The sequence below is a fragment of the Silene latifolia genome, chromosome 4 (assembly GCF_048544455.1).
Source record: "Silene latifolia isolate original U9 population chromosome 4, ASM4854445v1, whole genome shotgun sequence".
Taxonomy (NCBI): Eukaryota; Viridiplantae; Streptophyta; class Magnoliopsida; order Caryophyllales; family Caryophyllaceae; genus Silene; species Silene latifolia.
This window is the reverse complement of record NC_133529.1, coordinates 34,127,231-34,135,697: the sequence shown is the minus strand read 5'-3', so window position 1 is coordinate 34,135,697 and position 8,467 is coordinate 34,127,231. Positions and strand designations below refer to the sequence as shown.

The following is an 8,467-nucleotide window of genomic DNA, read 5'->3' as shown; positions in this document are numbered from 1 at the left end:
CCCATATGACCAAAGGATATCATATGGATCGACACAGGCCACCCAAGAGATAGGTGACAATGCACAGACACAACAAACGTCAGTTTCAACAAATAAATAAAGTGTGACACGACTCGAGTGTGTGAACATGCAACATGACCATGATATGAATGACATGATATCCAACAACCGCCACCACAGTACCGGGACAAGTCCAGACATACCGACAACCTCACTGGCATCGGGACACACCCAGACATACCGTCAACCACAAACAGGCACCCGGAAACACCCAGATGTACCGGGTCCGGAAACCAATCGGATCCTCTGCCAGACATCGTGTCTCAACCACACGAGTCCCTCCAAACTCAAGTCATTAATGTGCACATCCCTCTTGGAGTGGGAAAGCTCCAAGAGGCGACCCAAGCGGAAGACGGTCTCCCAACCGTCTCCCGTCTCCTCAACAACAATCAACAATCACAACCGTCACATTATCCAATATACATGACAAGTATAATAAATGCAAATACCACACAACATGCCAATTACCGACTCATCCAATCATCTTAACCAACATCATGTCATAAAGCAAATGACTAATCAATGCCGACTCACTTAACCATATAAACATATTGAAACTGAGTAGGATTAACCTACCTTTTAGCGAATCCGCATAAGCAATCCGTCAAACAAGCTAAGCCCATCTCGTAAAACCGTCTCACAAAACCCATTTCCTAAAATACGATAATAATATAAATATGTACAAATACGTATAAAAATACGTATAATATACAAATCTAATAAGTATACCAATACGTATAATTATACGAATCTAATTATACCAATACGTATATTTATACGAATCTCATACATATACGACTAGTTAAATACGAATTAACTTAATTAAATAAAACCCGACTTATACTATACAAATCCTGACTCAAACCCAAAATACCACCACCCCCACCGCTGCCACCGTGGACCACCACCGGTAGCAGCAGCCACCCACGACCCCTCCACAAGCGACACAACCAACAACAACAACGAACACCAACAACAACAACAACCCGCTATAACACACCAACACCACCATATACGACCACCATCGTGGGCCACCACCACCACGGTGGTAGACTCCCTCACCACCCTCATCCCCGACAACCCCGATGGCTGCCAGCAGTAACATCGTTAACAACAACAACTATAACAAGCAACAATAATGGCGACAAACAACATCAACAAACCGTCCTTACCACCCCCTTTTGGCTAGAGGTGGCAATCGGGTCACTCGGGTCGGTTACGGGTCAGGTCAAAGCGGGTCGGGTCATATCGGGTTCGGGTTATGTCGGGTCAGTGACGGGTTTGGGTCGGTTCGGTTCATGTCGGGTCGTCTTCGGGTCGGGTCATCAACGGGTGACAAGTCGGTTCGGGTCATTAGCGGGTCGATGTCGGGTCAAAGTTATCGGATATATTTTATCTTATATATTTTGTTTTAGATGGTAATTTTATGTTTAAATAATAGGTAGGTGTATTAATTGTAGTTTTAAGTGAAAATAATTAAGATAAATGTCAATTTGGTGTTATTTAAACCATTATTAAGCTAGTTCATTATCTAGGGTCATCTATCGGGTTGAAAAATATCGAGTCACAGTGTCGGGTCAGGTCGGTTCAGGTCGGGTTCGGGTTGGAGAAAATAAGGTTGTTATCGGTTATCGGGTCGTTCGGTTCACCCAATTTTCGGGTTGTATCGGGTCGAGTTTCGGGCGGGTCGGGTCGGGTTCCTGCCTCGGGTCGGCCACAATGCCGCTCTACTTTTGGCCTCGATTCCGCCACCTACGGCCCATCCTACCCACCACCACCCAAGACCACCACTACGACCTCCTCACTTCCCTCGACACAACCCACCCAAGGTCCCCCCAAAACAGCCACGAATGGTGGGTCAAAATATCGTCTTAAGACCGTCGCACAAAACAAATTATAACAACAATTAACCCCTATAAAAGTCACGGTCAAACCCCTTTTTGGGCGGTCAGCGGTGGTCAAATGACGGATCAAGGTGAGTCGGGGTCAAGGCGGGTCGATGGTATAAATTAAATAATATAAAGGATAGTATAAGACAGTCTTACCTTATTAACTCGGGCGGAGGACAAAAATCTCCTTCTCTTCTAAACTCTCTTTTCTCTCTTATCTTTTATGAGGATTTTTGGTGGATTATGTTAGGATAAGGTTGGGTGGATAGGGTATAAGGGGTATATATAGGTGGGAGCAAGATAATACATGTATCTTATTATTATTATTATATTATTATATTATTCCGTCTCAACATAACTCGTATAAATACAATAAATATTATTATTATATAATTATTAAATACTTTTAAAGATTACAATTATCTTGTTTAATATATGATATTAGTCAGAGAAAATATTTTTTGCTTAATATATTCAATATCACAACGTTATACGAAATATTGGTGGATCGATCAATTGTTACACGTACATGACAAGCGGTATTATATATATATATATATATATATATATATATATATATATATATATATATATATATATATATATATATATATATAGTAGTGGGATCCTAAGGTGAACGATCACTCGGTGAGAACGGTGAGAACGATCCTTTATAACCAAATTTCACGCGCGTCTGTAGCTCACAACCAAACTTCTCTCCCAATCATATCCCTTCTCAAAACCTAACCACCATTCAACTAACCTGCCATCGCAACCAACCACCTGCCGTCGTCGCCGGCGATGATCCCCAACTACTCCGGCGAACTGCCGCAAACTTACCGTGTGCCAACGCAACTACTCAAGCCCATCTTTCACCTCAGCCCTTTCACGCAAAAGCCAATCAAGCTTTCGTTGATCCGCCTCTCGCCGGCAGCCTGCCATTACCCGGGCAGTAAACAACAAGACTGTGCACCAGTCGACACGACCTCCCACACACAAGACTCTAACGTTCAACACACATCCCCACACACCTCTGTCGACGACGATGCCGACATAATCCACCTGAGACCTCCCTCCTAATTACGATCACTACAGCGGCAACGATGGCGGAAATAGTAAGATGGCGCGCCGACGAAGACCAAATGCCGACGACCTCCATCACCACCAGGCGGACGTTTCATTGGCCACACAACTCTTGATCCCCTTCTCTTTCTCTTCTCCATATCTACTCCGGTCATCGTTCTATTCATAGTCGAAATCAATTAACCCCAAGCTCTGTCTCCCCCAATCTCATCCCCGGCAATGAAATCAGATAAACAAATCGCCAAATTGTCCGAGAGCTTTCTGGTTCGGTGGTCGGCATCGTACGCTGTCTTCGACAACAACCACAACCACAACACCTTCTTCTTCTTCAGTCCATTGTTTGTCGGAGTTGCGGCGCTGGAGAAATCGTCTGAGTCAAGCATAACAAAGGAGGTAGTAGTACCACGATTTCACGAAGTACAAGCCGACATTTGAGGTTGAGCATTATCCATATATAATTAATATTCTCACCTTAATTTAGTGTTGGTATTGATAGACATGATAGTGGAGGGGATGAATGAATCCCATTAATTTAGTAAAGTTGGTTACATGATGTAAAGAATCTGATAATTAATTGAGTTTTTTTTTTGGTACCAAGAATCTGATTAATTTGGTGAAGTTGCTAAATGGGATTTGAGTTGGAGAGTATAATGATGGTACTGGTACTGGAAAATAACGAACAAGATTGAAAGTGGGTTGTGCGGTGGAATCTTGACTATTATTTTTAATTTAAACATTAAAAATGATGCTAAGGAGTGAGTATTAGATAAGTTAATTATAATATAGATACATTAAATATATCTCGTAGATGTTGTACTTAGGATAGAAAAAGACTGTATCTACATTCTTAAAAAGAGTATATATATAGAAATCAGGTATAAAAGTGTCAGACTAAAGATGTAAAAAAGTGTCACTCTATATTCTTAAAAAGTATATATAAAAATAAGGTAAAAAAGTGTATCTGGATAAAAAAAAGTGTATCTACATCCTTAAAAAGTGTATATAGAATTCGGGTAAAAAGTGTCAGACTACGATAGTTAAGAGTGTATCTGAGATTTGGTAAAAAAAAAAAGTGTATCTACATTATTAAAAAGTGTATATAGAATTATGGTAAAAAGTGTACCTACGATAGTCAAAAGTGTATCTGAGATTTTGTTTAAAAAAAAAAAAAAAAAAAAAAATTATCTACATTATTAAAAAGTGTACATTGAATTTTGGTAAAAAGTGTCATTTACGATAATCAAAAGTGATCGAGATATGGTAAAAAAAAAAAAAAAAAAAAAAAAAAAAAGTATACCTTGTCTATATATATATATTCTCATGAATATAGTGCGTTATCATTCTTACTGAATATTGTTCACCTGGATCCTAAATCTATATATATATATATATATATATATATATATATATATATATATATATATATATATATGATTTAGGATCCTGGAACTAACACTTACGATAATCTTAAAACGACCTACAACCATTGGATTTAAAAACGACTGTACGGCAGATATAAATACTCACATCCCATTTATTTGTTACGTATAAAACACAACTTATTCAGGACTCTTTCTCTCTCCTCTCATTTTTTGTTCACACTTTATCAATATACCTTTATTTTATTCCCAATTCAAATTCCCCAATTCGATTTCATCAATTCAATTTTTTCCGTCAAAATTCCAGTTAATCGGGCGACGACGGTGACGAACAACGCTCATTCAACCGCAATATCTTCAGCTCAGTTTCCGTAATCGGAAAATTTTCGCTCATTTTCATAAGTAATGGTGTTTGTCTGAGCTTTAATCTCAATTGTTTTGCTCGAATTTGTCAAATCTTATGATTTTGACCTCAAATATCTCCTTCAATTTCTTACCCATGCTTGTAATCAAATTTTGCAGGATCATTTTTTACTTTTTGCGTTTTCCTAGAGGTTTTGTTAATCAGGTAATTTTCTCATGTCCATGATTAATTTAGTTTTCAGTTTCGTTAGTTTAATTTATGCTTTTAATTGATTTATGTATTCACTTTTCTTTCCAGTTAAAGTTTATCGTTGATCTATTTGCTCGATCAGGTACTATCTTAACCCTAATTTTTTGTACATTACTAATTTTCCACCGTTATCCGTTTTGTTTTGTTATTTTTTCAGTTTTTGTGTTATTCTCTTGAAAATTGCGTTGTTTGCGACTTCCGTTTCATCAATTTCTTAGAATTTAATTTATATTGTTATTTTTTTTGTAGAATTGTGCATTTTTCATCTTTATATAAGTTTTTTATTTGTATATAATTGATCGTTACTTGTTGCCACTGAATGTAGGTTGATGTCATAATTATTAGTGTCGCTTGGTTGCTCAACTTAATGAATCATTTGAGATAGGTGCTAATAATAAAAATTCAATAAAGAAGATGTGGTGAACTGGTGATATCTATTTTTAGGGGCTCCATAGCCACTAGGTGTCTTTACTACTTCTAGTTACGTTTAATAAGTACCTAGGTACGTTTCAAGTTTCGTGTTTTGTGTCGGCTGACTACAAGTGTGTGAACCTCATTAACTCTCATAAAATGGAATTAAATGGAGTAATTATGTTGTAAAAGTATGTGTCTCAGCCATTTGTTCACAAATTGAAACAAAGGAAAAGATCATCCATTGACATTCATTGTGAAAGTATCTTACATTTGTTCCCAGTTTGTGAACTTTAGTGTTTTGGAAGTACGTTTTTGCTTGACTATCCTAATTGGTTTAGAAAAGGTGACGATGTTGTATGATTATAGCCTTGAGCTCCATTCAACTGGTCTTGGAATTGTTTTGGTTATAATCCTTATCCAAAATTGTTGTAGATAAATAACATAGATTAGTTTATCACAAGTTGTACTAACATGCTTGGGTGCTCTTATCCTTGTTTTATGAGTCCTCACAAGTCATACTAGGTACTTATATATTGTTATTGAATCGGTAAAAGAACAGTAAAATGATGTGACCACCGAACATGATAGTTGTAGGTATATCAGTTTGAAAAAGGTGGTTATAAGTGATCTAAATCATTACCATACGTTGGTTCAAAGAGATAATTAGTGTAGGATATTCGTAGTCTTTGGTAGGTTCGATGTGGGACAATATAACCGATTTACACTTATGGATCCCTTTGACCATTAGTTGCTTTTTAACGGGTTTTAGTTACGTTCAATTATTTTCTAGGTACGTTCTTTATGGTGCCTATATTTGTTCTGTCCTAGGGTGTGAATTGTGGTTTTTATTTTTGTTCTGTGCTAGGGTGTGAATTGTCTTGTCCCAGCATACTAAAATTATATGCTTTTAATTGGTGTTATGTTGGGTACTATACATACCCAAATGACTAAACAGGACACCATTCCCTTCTAGGTACGCTTTGATAAGTAATAGGTACGTGTATTTGGCTAGTATGTACGTTTCCCCCGAATGCCCTTTACTGAACTACTTTAAGAGTGCACACAGATATTAGGTACAACATAATGGGTTCTATAATCATTAAGCCTGACCTCTTTAAAGAGTACAAACTGGCATACATATGCACAGTAGATACAATTAATCATATATGTAGGTACATATTAGGTACATATATGTACTTATTAGCTACATTAATAACGTAATTAGCTACATTTTTTCAGTTTTCAGGTGTAAATATGAAAAAGCCCAGACCAAGAAAGTTGGCAATAGAAGCAATTGGCACAAGTAACCACCAAGAAATAGCTGGTACATGTAAATTTATTGTTCTGTTTTTAGGTTAATAATGGTGTCCAGATCTTATGCCGTTCTAAAGGGTACAAACACTTTGTAAGTGTTCCTCTAGCTGAAGTTACGAATCATCTTGTTCCTCAATAGCCAAACGTGTATGTACATCACTCTTATTCCTTTTTGTCTGATCTCAACAAGTCAGACTTTAATGTTCTTTCTTTTTCATTCTGCTGTGAAGGTATGATTGTGGTGTTTATGTACTCAAATGGTTAGAAGCTGGACTTGACAGATCTCTGTGGGAAGCTAAGAGCAATTTCAAGGTTTATCCAATTTATGAATATTTTGTCTTTGGTGTTTTTACTATTTGGTGGACAACATTTATATCATTGGTATTGATACTCACACTAAAGTCTGGATATAGAAGGACAGTGCGGTCAACTTGTTACGATGCCACGAAAATAAGAGAAAGGTATTAACTTTTCTTTTTTTTTTGTCTCGTTTTCATCCTTTTTTTAAAAAAAATCACTTAAATTATATCCTGATGGTCTTATTAAAATGTTTGATTTGTAGATATTTGAAGTAGATGCCGGAGTCTAAACTGGTTGAAGTGTGGCTGCAAGCAACCAAGCAAGGAGGTTGATTATCTTTTTCGGAATATCTGTTGGTGACAAATAAGACTGTTTAAGTAGGGTTGTGTTGTAATGTTTTCATTTAGGGGTGTGTAATCTGATTAATTCAATCGTTGTGTCGCATAAAACATCTGTAATGTCAACTTTCTAAACGACATAATTTGGAGAATACATATTTTCAGGAAGCATAAAGGAACTTAGGTTCGCAATGCGCATTGAAGTTAGTGGTTCCTGATTCCGGCTTCCTCAATTTTGGTTGTAATTGTTTAAAATAGTTTCCAACTTTCTTAAACTCGGTTTCTTGATTGAGTTTTTGCCATATGATGCCTATAGCACTTTTGATTATTTTAAAACCATAAACTGTCATGAGTAGAAAACCCCGATGGAACATGTTGTTTTTTGTCTTGAGCATGAGTTAGATATGTGATTTGTTGAGCTCGGCTACTTCAAGTTATATGGCATTTGTGTGCCAGATTATCTCCAACCGATTTAAACTTTAGTGCACTCGGTTATTACGTATGAACAACCCTAATATTGGTAAACCGAATACGTTTTTGAATTGAGATACAATAAGCAATTAACACAATGCGTCAACGTGATATATATTAGCATTGTAGTTTACGTCTTCGTAACTTGCGGTTACCACGGTGAAGATTGGGGAAAGTGTACTTAGGATCGGAAAAAGTGTAACTACATTATTGTAAAGTGTATCTAAAATTTATGTGAAAAAATGTATCTATTTCATTTTGCAAAAAAAAAAAAAAAAAAAAAAAACGTATATGACATTTAGTTAAAAAAAAAAAATCTATGAAAAAATTGTACCTATGCTAGCAAAAAGTGTATCTACATTGGATAAAAAAAAGTGTATATAGAATTCACTTAAAAATTGTACCTAGAATAAAAAAAGTGTATCTACATTCTTAAAGTGCGTATATAGAATTTTGGTAAAAAGTGTACCTACTTTAGTTAAAAGTGTATATGAGATTTGGTAAAAGAAAAAAAAAGTGTATCTATATTCTTAAAGTGCGTATATAGGATTTTGGTAAAAAGTGTACCTACTTTAGTTAAAAGTGTATATGAGATTTGGTAAAAAA

At 36.3% G+C, this 8,467-nt stretch overlaps 1 long non-coding RNA gene across 2 annotated transcripts; it reads left to right on the top strand.

The window, feature by feature from the left end:
• Window positions 1-4,597: 4,597 nt before the first annotated feature.
• LOC141653407 (uncharacterized) lies at window positions 4,598-7,692 on the top strand. 2 transcript variants are annotated; one of them, XR_012547394.1, is made up of 7 exons: window positions 4,598-4,813; window positions 4,934-4,979; window positions 5,073-5,106; window positions 6,678-6,762; window positions 6,983-7,064; window positions 7,166-7,213; window positions 7,315-7,692. It is a non-coding gene; the product is annotated as an uncharacterized LOC141653407 (long non-coding RNA). The 2 variants fall into 2 exon arrangements; XR_012547393.1 differs by having other exon boundaries at window positions 6,678-6,899.
• The last annotated feature ends 775 nt before the right edge of the window (window positions 7,693-8,467 follow it).